General features: G+C 38.3%; 1 pseudogene; it reads right to left on the bottom strand.

The window, feature by feature from the left end:
- Nucleotides 1-6,014: 6,014 nt before the first annotated feature.
- Nucleotides 6,015-6,773, bottom strand: LOC103206719 (annotated as a pseudogene).
- Between the last annotated feature and the right edge of the window lie 249 nt (nt 6,774-7,022).

Genomic DNA, 7,022 nt, shown 5'->3' with positions numbered 1-7,022 from the left:
CCTTCCATGGGGTGGCTGGTGAATTTCAACTGCCTATCAGAGCACCATTATTTTGTAACATAATAGTTAAAAAAAAAAATATGACCTCATGCTCAACTCTCCAACATCCCTCTCTGTTTTGGTGGTGCACACATGCCTGTCGCTCAGCCAAGGTCTTTCCTACTATGTCCATGAGATATGTCTTGTAGCCTTTGAGCCACCTCCTCCTGCTTATCCACCAGTACCTCTAACTCAGCTTTCCACAGCTCAACCAATTGCCTTCCCCATTCCCCAAACCTGATTCAAACATTCTCTGGGTGAGTGGCACCCACATACATAACTTGTTACCCTTGCTAGAACTTCCTCCTTCTTACCCAAATTTCTGATACAACTCATGGAAAAAAAAAAAAAAAACCTCACTGCTGTCGAGTCAGTCCTGACTCATATTAACCCCTCCTTGGGTTTACAAGGTGATATATCTAAGGAAGTAGATTGCCGAGTCTTCCTTCTGAGGAGTGGATGATGGGTTTGAACTCATGAATAACCTCTTAAATCCAAGTCATCCTTTAAATTCTTACTAGTCCAGCCCAAGTCCTGGCCTTTATCATATCTTACATTCAAACCAAACTCATCAAGTCATTTCTGACTCATGGCTACCCCCATTGGGTTTATGAACCTGTAAATCTTTACAGAAGTAGATCACTCTGTCCTGTCTTCCTTATGTGGAGAAGCTGGTGGGTTTGAACTGCTGATCTTCCAGTTAGCAGTCAAGTGCCTTATCCATTATACCACCAGAGCTCCTTTTAGAGAATAGTAAAAGTTTCCTGGATTTCCCATTTCTACTTCATTTAGTACTCTGGCTCCAATCATTATTTCATACTGCTGTCTGGGTAATAGCTCACAAAGACAAATCTGGTCATAATCATCCTCAGTTAAAATCTTTCAATTGAATTGTGTTATTTATAAGATAGAATTCAAATGCCTTAATGTGTCAACCATGCTTCAACACCCAAGGTCCAGGTGTCCCCTTGTGTCCTCTAATGCTTGAACCTGTTCTCTCAGAGCCTTCCTCACAAAAGACTCTTAATTCTTTAAGTCTCTTTCCATCTTTCCCACCAGACTGTGTGCTGATTGAAAGAAGTTACTGTAGCTTTCATCACTGTTTTTCCAAAACATTGCTCGTAGTAGAGGGAGAATAAATGTTTAATGAATAAATAAAAACAAATCAACATATCAAAACATGTTACTGAGTTAATTATGAACTCTCCCATGTAATTGTTGTGGTTAAAAGTATTTCAAAGAAAATATTTCAACCTAAAGGAGTCTTTAAATTTTCAACTTTTGGGGAAACTGGCTAGTAGGGAATAGCTGTAAACAAGGGAAGCTCTTAGATTCTGCATTCTGTGCTGCTTGTATTGTGTATCCCTGGAGGGGTCCTGGCTGTGTATCATTACTTATGAGACATGTCCACAATCATTCTTGGCCAGCCAACTGACCTGAGAGGCTGCCCTTAAAAGTGTCCATTTTTACAGTTTAACCCTGGCTTCACTGTCAGTTGGACTCACAGGCAATTTATGTGTGGGCCAAGTTTCTACAACTTAAAATGTCACAGTTGTTGTTGTTGTTGTTGTTATGTGCCGTCGAGTCGGACCCGACTCATAGTGACCCCTCCTTGGGTTTCCAAGGCAGTATCACTACGGAAGTAGATTGCCCCATCTTCCTTCTGAGGAGTGGCTGGTGGGTTTGAACTGCCAGCCTTCTGGTTAGCAGTCAAGTGTCTTAGCCACTATGCTACCAGAGCTCCCAAAAGGTCACAGAGCTTTAATAAAAGATTAAAGTCTGTTATCATTTATCTTTATGGCCCATTGTGAGAAACACAGAGGTAATATTGGTAATTCATGTAGGTTCTTATTTAGGTATATAAGATACAATACTGAGAACTGGAAATGGATTAAGATGGCAAAATAACCATCGTATGTGCATGGTAATGCACACTCAAATTTTATTACCTCTAAGCAAAACAATTTTTTTTTCCTCTTTGTTGTGATTTGAAGGAGTTCTGGTGGCAGGGTCCCCAAGAAGGCTCTCCTCAAATGAACTTCACCTTTTAAAATGTTACTCTCACTCTGGAGAATTAAAATTAAAAATGGTCTATGGATACAAGAGCATGTTATAATAAAAGAAAAAGAAAAAGAAATAATATAATAATAATAAAAACCACTGTGCTGGAAGAATGCAAGGCTACCCTGAAAACCCAAAGCACTCTTCTAGCATCAATAGGCAAACATGATGTGAGCTGAAAGTTCCTAGACTCTCCCTCTTACATTATAGATATCCCAGGGAAAACACTCACTTTTCTCTGAAGTTTGATTTGGTTCAAGACTGACTCTTGTTAAAGAATTGGTCAAGGAAATTTACATTATTCACTATTGAGACAAAGGTGGATATATTTATTTTATCTCACATTACAAGCAGATGGAAATTAGGTGTCCTTAGAGATGGATCAGGAGAAAAACTACTCTCAAGAAAGTTAACTTATATTTATTGAATTTTTACTATATCAGACAGGTAATGTTTTAAGTGGTTTACTTGTATCAACTTATTTAATTCTCAGATAGAAGAAGCCCTGGCTACTGACTGAAAGGTTGGTGGCTCAAACTCACCCAAGGTACCTCAGCCAAAAAGCAGATTGATATTCTACTTCCAGAAAATCAGCCATTGAAGACCCTATGCAGTATATTACTCTGACACACACAGGGTTGCCATGAGTCACAGTCTACTCAATGGGAAGTGATTTGTTTTATGGTTTAATTCACAGATACTTTATTATCACCCTCATCCTTCAGATGCGGAACCTGAGGCACTGAGAAGGTAACTGGCTTGTTTAAAGTCACCAAGTAGTCAGCAGTGGAGGAAGAATTCAGATCTAGTTTGATGTCCAAGCCTTTACTCTTGATAGCTCCTCCATGTGAATTAGTGACACAGAAGACCAGGAAACAAAATACAATTTCCAAGAACCTTATTATTAAATCACACAAAAGGAAATCCTGAATATAAAAATATGTATATTGATCATATAATAAAGCAGTGGAGTTAGATTCAATAAAACTGATTAATTTGCCTAATATTTTGCCAGACTGCAAAAACTTCCATTTACCAGCTAAAGTATTGCTTAAAATACCAGTTCTTAATTGTGCTTAAATGCCATGAAAGTGCTAACCTACTCATATACAGATTGCTCTCTATCAATTCCTGATAAATCAGGCAATGATTGTCACAGAAAATTATAAGGTCATCTTATAGCTACCTCTTTCCCAAATAATCTGTCATTTTTTTTATTGTTATTATATGCCAGATAACTATTGCTAATTTGCAGGTGGAAGACAGCTATCTTTAACTGGGTTGGTTTCTGGGTCATGTCATGAAGTGTGTTAATGGTCAGTTGTTGTTTGCTGTTGTTGGGACTCCCTTTAGTATCTCTTGTAAGGGTGGTCTAGTTTTAACAAATTCCCTTAATTTCTGCTTGTCTGGAAAATCCTAATTTCACCATCATATTTGAGGGACAATTTTGCTGGATATATAATTCTTGGTTGGAAATTATTTTCTTTCAGTATTTTATATATACCATCTCATTGCCTTCTCACTTGTATGGTATATGGTTTCTACTGAGAAATCAAAGCTTAGTCTTTTTGGTTGCACTTTAGACAACTCTTTATTTTTCTGGTGCTTCTTTCAGGATTCTTTCTTTGTCTTCGGTTTTGTGAGTGATGATGATATGTCTTGATGATTTTCCTTTGGGGTCTATCCTGTTTGTGGTTCATTGGACTTCTTGAAAAGATATATTCTCATCTTTCAGTTTAGTAAGGAAATTCTCTTCCAACAAACCTTAGATAATTTTCTCTGTGGTCTTATTTGTCTCTTCCTGTTCTGGAATTCCTATTACACATAGGTTATTCCTCTTGATGGTGTCCCACATGAAACTTGTTGTTGTTGTTGTTATGTGCCATCGAGCTGGCCCCAACTCATAGCGACCCCTCCTTGGGTTTCCAAGGCAGTATCACTATGGAAGTAGGATTGCCCAACCTTCCTTCCGAGGAGTGGCTGGTGGGTTTGAACTGCCAGCCTTCTGGTTAGAAGTCAAGTGCTTTAGCCACTATGCTACCAGAGCTCCCTTCATTTTGTTTTGATCTGTTTTCTGATTGATCCCTTTCCAAAGAAGTATGCATGTATTTGTCTTCATTATCACTAATTCTGTCTTCCATTGATTCAATTCTACTCCTTTGTCCATTCAATGTATTGTCTATTTCTGAAAATTTAGCATTAATTTTCTGGATTTCTATCTGTACATTTTGTATGATTTCTAATTTTTCATTTCTTTTGTCATTTTATCGTGTGTTGTCTTCTGAAATTGTTCTAGGATTTTCTCTGTTTCCTCAATTTTGTCAGTGGTTTCCATGATCTGTCTCTGTCTTTTGAAGATATCTAAATACAATTCTTTTGAATTCCTTATCAAGGAGTTCCAATGCTGCTTCTTCTTCAGGGCTGTGTTCTGGGTCTGTATCCTGGTCCCTTGTTTCTCCTGCTTTATTTTGCTTCTTTGTGTGGACTGTGATGGTCTGTTGTCTCTGAGACCTTGTGACATATTTGTGCTTATATTTAATTTGTGATTGCATGTTAGAGTGATTAACCCAAGATTTTTGTTTTCTTTGTTTGATGTGAATGTTATCTGAGTAAGCAGGGTACTGTGCTCTGCTATTCACTAGTTGGTAGCACTTATGCATGCACCACATGTCTCCTTTCCAGTTGTTAGCCTCCTATATGTCTGTGCTGTCTTTGGCAAATGGAAACTATTCTTAGGTCCCCAGAATCTGAACAAGGATGCTGCCACTTTAAAATCCAAAATGGCTACCACTTATAAACTTTCAAAATTGCTGCACCCTCTGGACAGATAAAAGTACACAGCTCAGTTTGTCTCCTTCTTTGCTATTTTCCTTTTTAGTCATCAGCTACCAGCACAGTCGCCCACACAGCCCTTTGTGAGCAGTGCCAATTTTTAGGTTAATTCTCATGTCCTAACACCACTTGGAAATATTCAGGCTCTCTGTGCCATTGGGATACCTGACAGTCCACAGCTCTATTAGTCTTCTTACTCAGTGTTTTCATTCAGGTTCTTCTACTAGTTGGTGTTTAATCCACTTCTATAGTCTTCCTTTCAAATCTCAGAGCTCCAGGATTATCTTCTGTATCTGTGTTAATTGGTTTCCCTTTTCATTGTTGAAGAGGGCCCATGTACCTTGTCTGCTTATTCTGCCACTTTACTGGAAATCTTCCAAGACAGCTATATTTAAAAATATTTATTTTCAACTCTCAGATAAATTTAATTTTATGAAGAATTTTCTCTTTTGTAAATTCATCTATGAAATTTTTATAGCAAGTTTTTTTGATTTATAGGTGATTCACTAATTTAATAAATATTTACTGATTGCCAGACATTATAACATGGGTCAGTTGTAGTTAGTAATGTTAGCATAATGTGAAATAATGTTTTGCTTTCATATACTATGATTTTCCTAGCAAAGCTTCTAAATAATTAAAGTTTATTTCAAATTGAAATAAAGTTAAAACATATACTCTGGTTTCAGAATTTATAAGTAGACAGTAATTCTAAGGAAACAGAATTTCACAATTACAATAGGACCTGTCTTTTAACTTGAAGCCCAATAAACAGAGAAATGTAGCTGTCTGTACTTCAAGTTTTCTCATCTGGTTACGTATTGGATTGGTTATAAGTCATCATCAGTTGGCACAGTTTATCATTTAAATGCAGAGTGAAGTTCTGTTTCATTTAGCTATTCCAAAGGTCAAAAGAAATATATATATACATATATATATATATATATATCAAGGCATTGCATCTCCATGGTGTTCTCTTAAATACAATAATTCCATAGATGACATGTACAGTTAAAAGGTGCCTCCTGACCCCTCCTCCTATCCTCTTGAGACAGGAGCTGGGAGACTGAAGGAGGCAGGGGTCAAAGGGACCGGCTGCCGGACTCTGATGCCTGCCTCTTGTGTGAAGGGGTGTAGCCATTGAGATAGCCATTAGTCTGCCTTTGGAGAACCCACTTTTCATGATGTCTTGATGTTACATGAAGAGGGTGAAGACCACTCAATTATTTGTACCTCCAGAAATAATCACATCAGTGTATTACATTGCCAGCAAGCAGAATCCCTCAAAGGCAGGCTTGACTAATGAAATGTACTGAGATAAAATCTGCTCAAGGTCCCTCCCTCTTTCACTGATGACCCTCAGTACTCTGAGGGAGAGCGAACTGTGTTTGTTTTGACAGAAAGCTACATCTATACAGATCTTATACCTCCTCCTAAGAGGAGAGGGCCAAGACTCCCTTGAAGAGCACGATGTCTGCAGGATGCACAGTCACTCTTTCTTCTTCTAGGAATGGATGACAAATTGTACATGGGAATGTGGGCCATTTTTCCTTTGGTGATTTCTCTGAGTGTTTTGAAGATGAATTCATTATCAAAGGTATCCAGGTGATAGAAGTTGAACTTTCCCCTTGAGGGTTTTCATCTGCTGTGGAGTGAGGACATAGTAGAAGTTATCCTGGTGGCTCAGGATGACCACCGACTTCTAATGATAGTGGGCCTCATTCTGATCTCTGGTGTTGTATAATCTTAGCAAAAATGGAAGACCTGTTGTTCACCATGCCCCCACTGAGACCATCAGAATGGGCTGCTGTTGTGTAAGTTCTGCTCCTTGCCTCCGCCATGGTTTCATGGCCTCTCCTCCATACAGCTTGCACTTCAAGCAGAGCAATTTGAGAAAAAAATGAATGGACTTTTCAGGTGGTACCAACAGTTAACATGCTTAGCTCCTTACTGAAAGTTTTGAGGTTTGAGTCCACCCAAAGGAGCCTAGAAAGAAAAGCTTGGAAATACATCTCATTCAAAAAAATTATTCATTGAAATCTCTAGGGTGCACTAGTCTACTGTGACACACATGGGGTCACTGTGAGTCA

The sequence above is a fragment of the Orycteropus afer genome, unplaced genomic scaffold, assembly GCF_000298275.1.
Source record: "Orycteropus afer afer isolate SDZICR_OR568_19922 unplaced genomic scaffold, OryAfe1.0 scaffold00329, whole genome shotgun sequence".
Classification (NCBI taxonomy): Eukaryota; Metazoa; Chordata; class Mammalia; order Tubulidentata; family Orycteropodidae; genus Orycteropus; species Orycteropus afer.
This window is presented reverse-complemented; position numbering and strand designations above follow the sequence as displayed.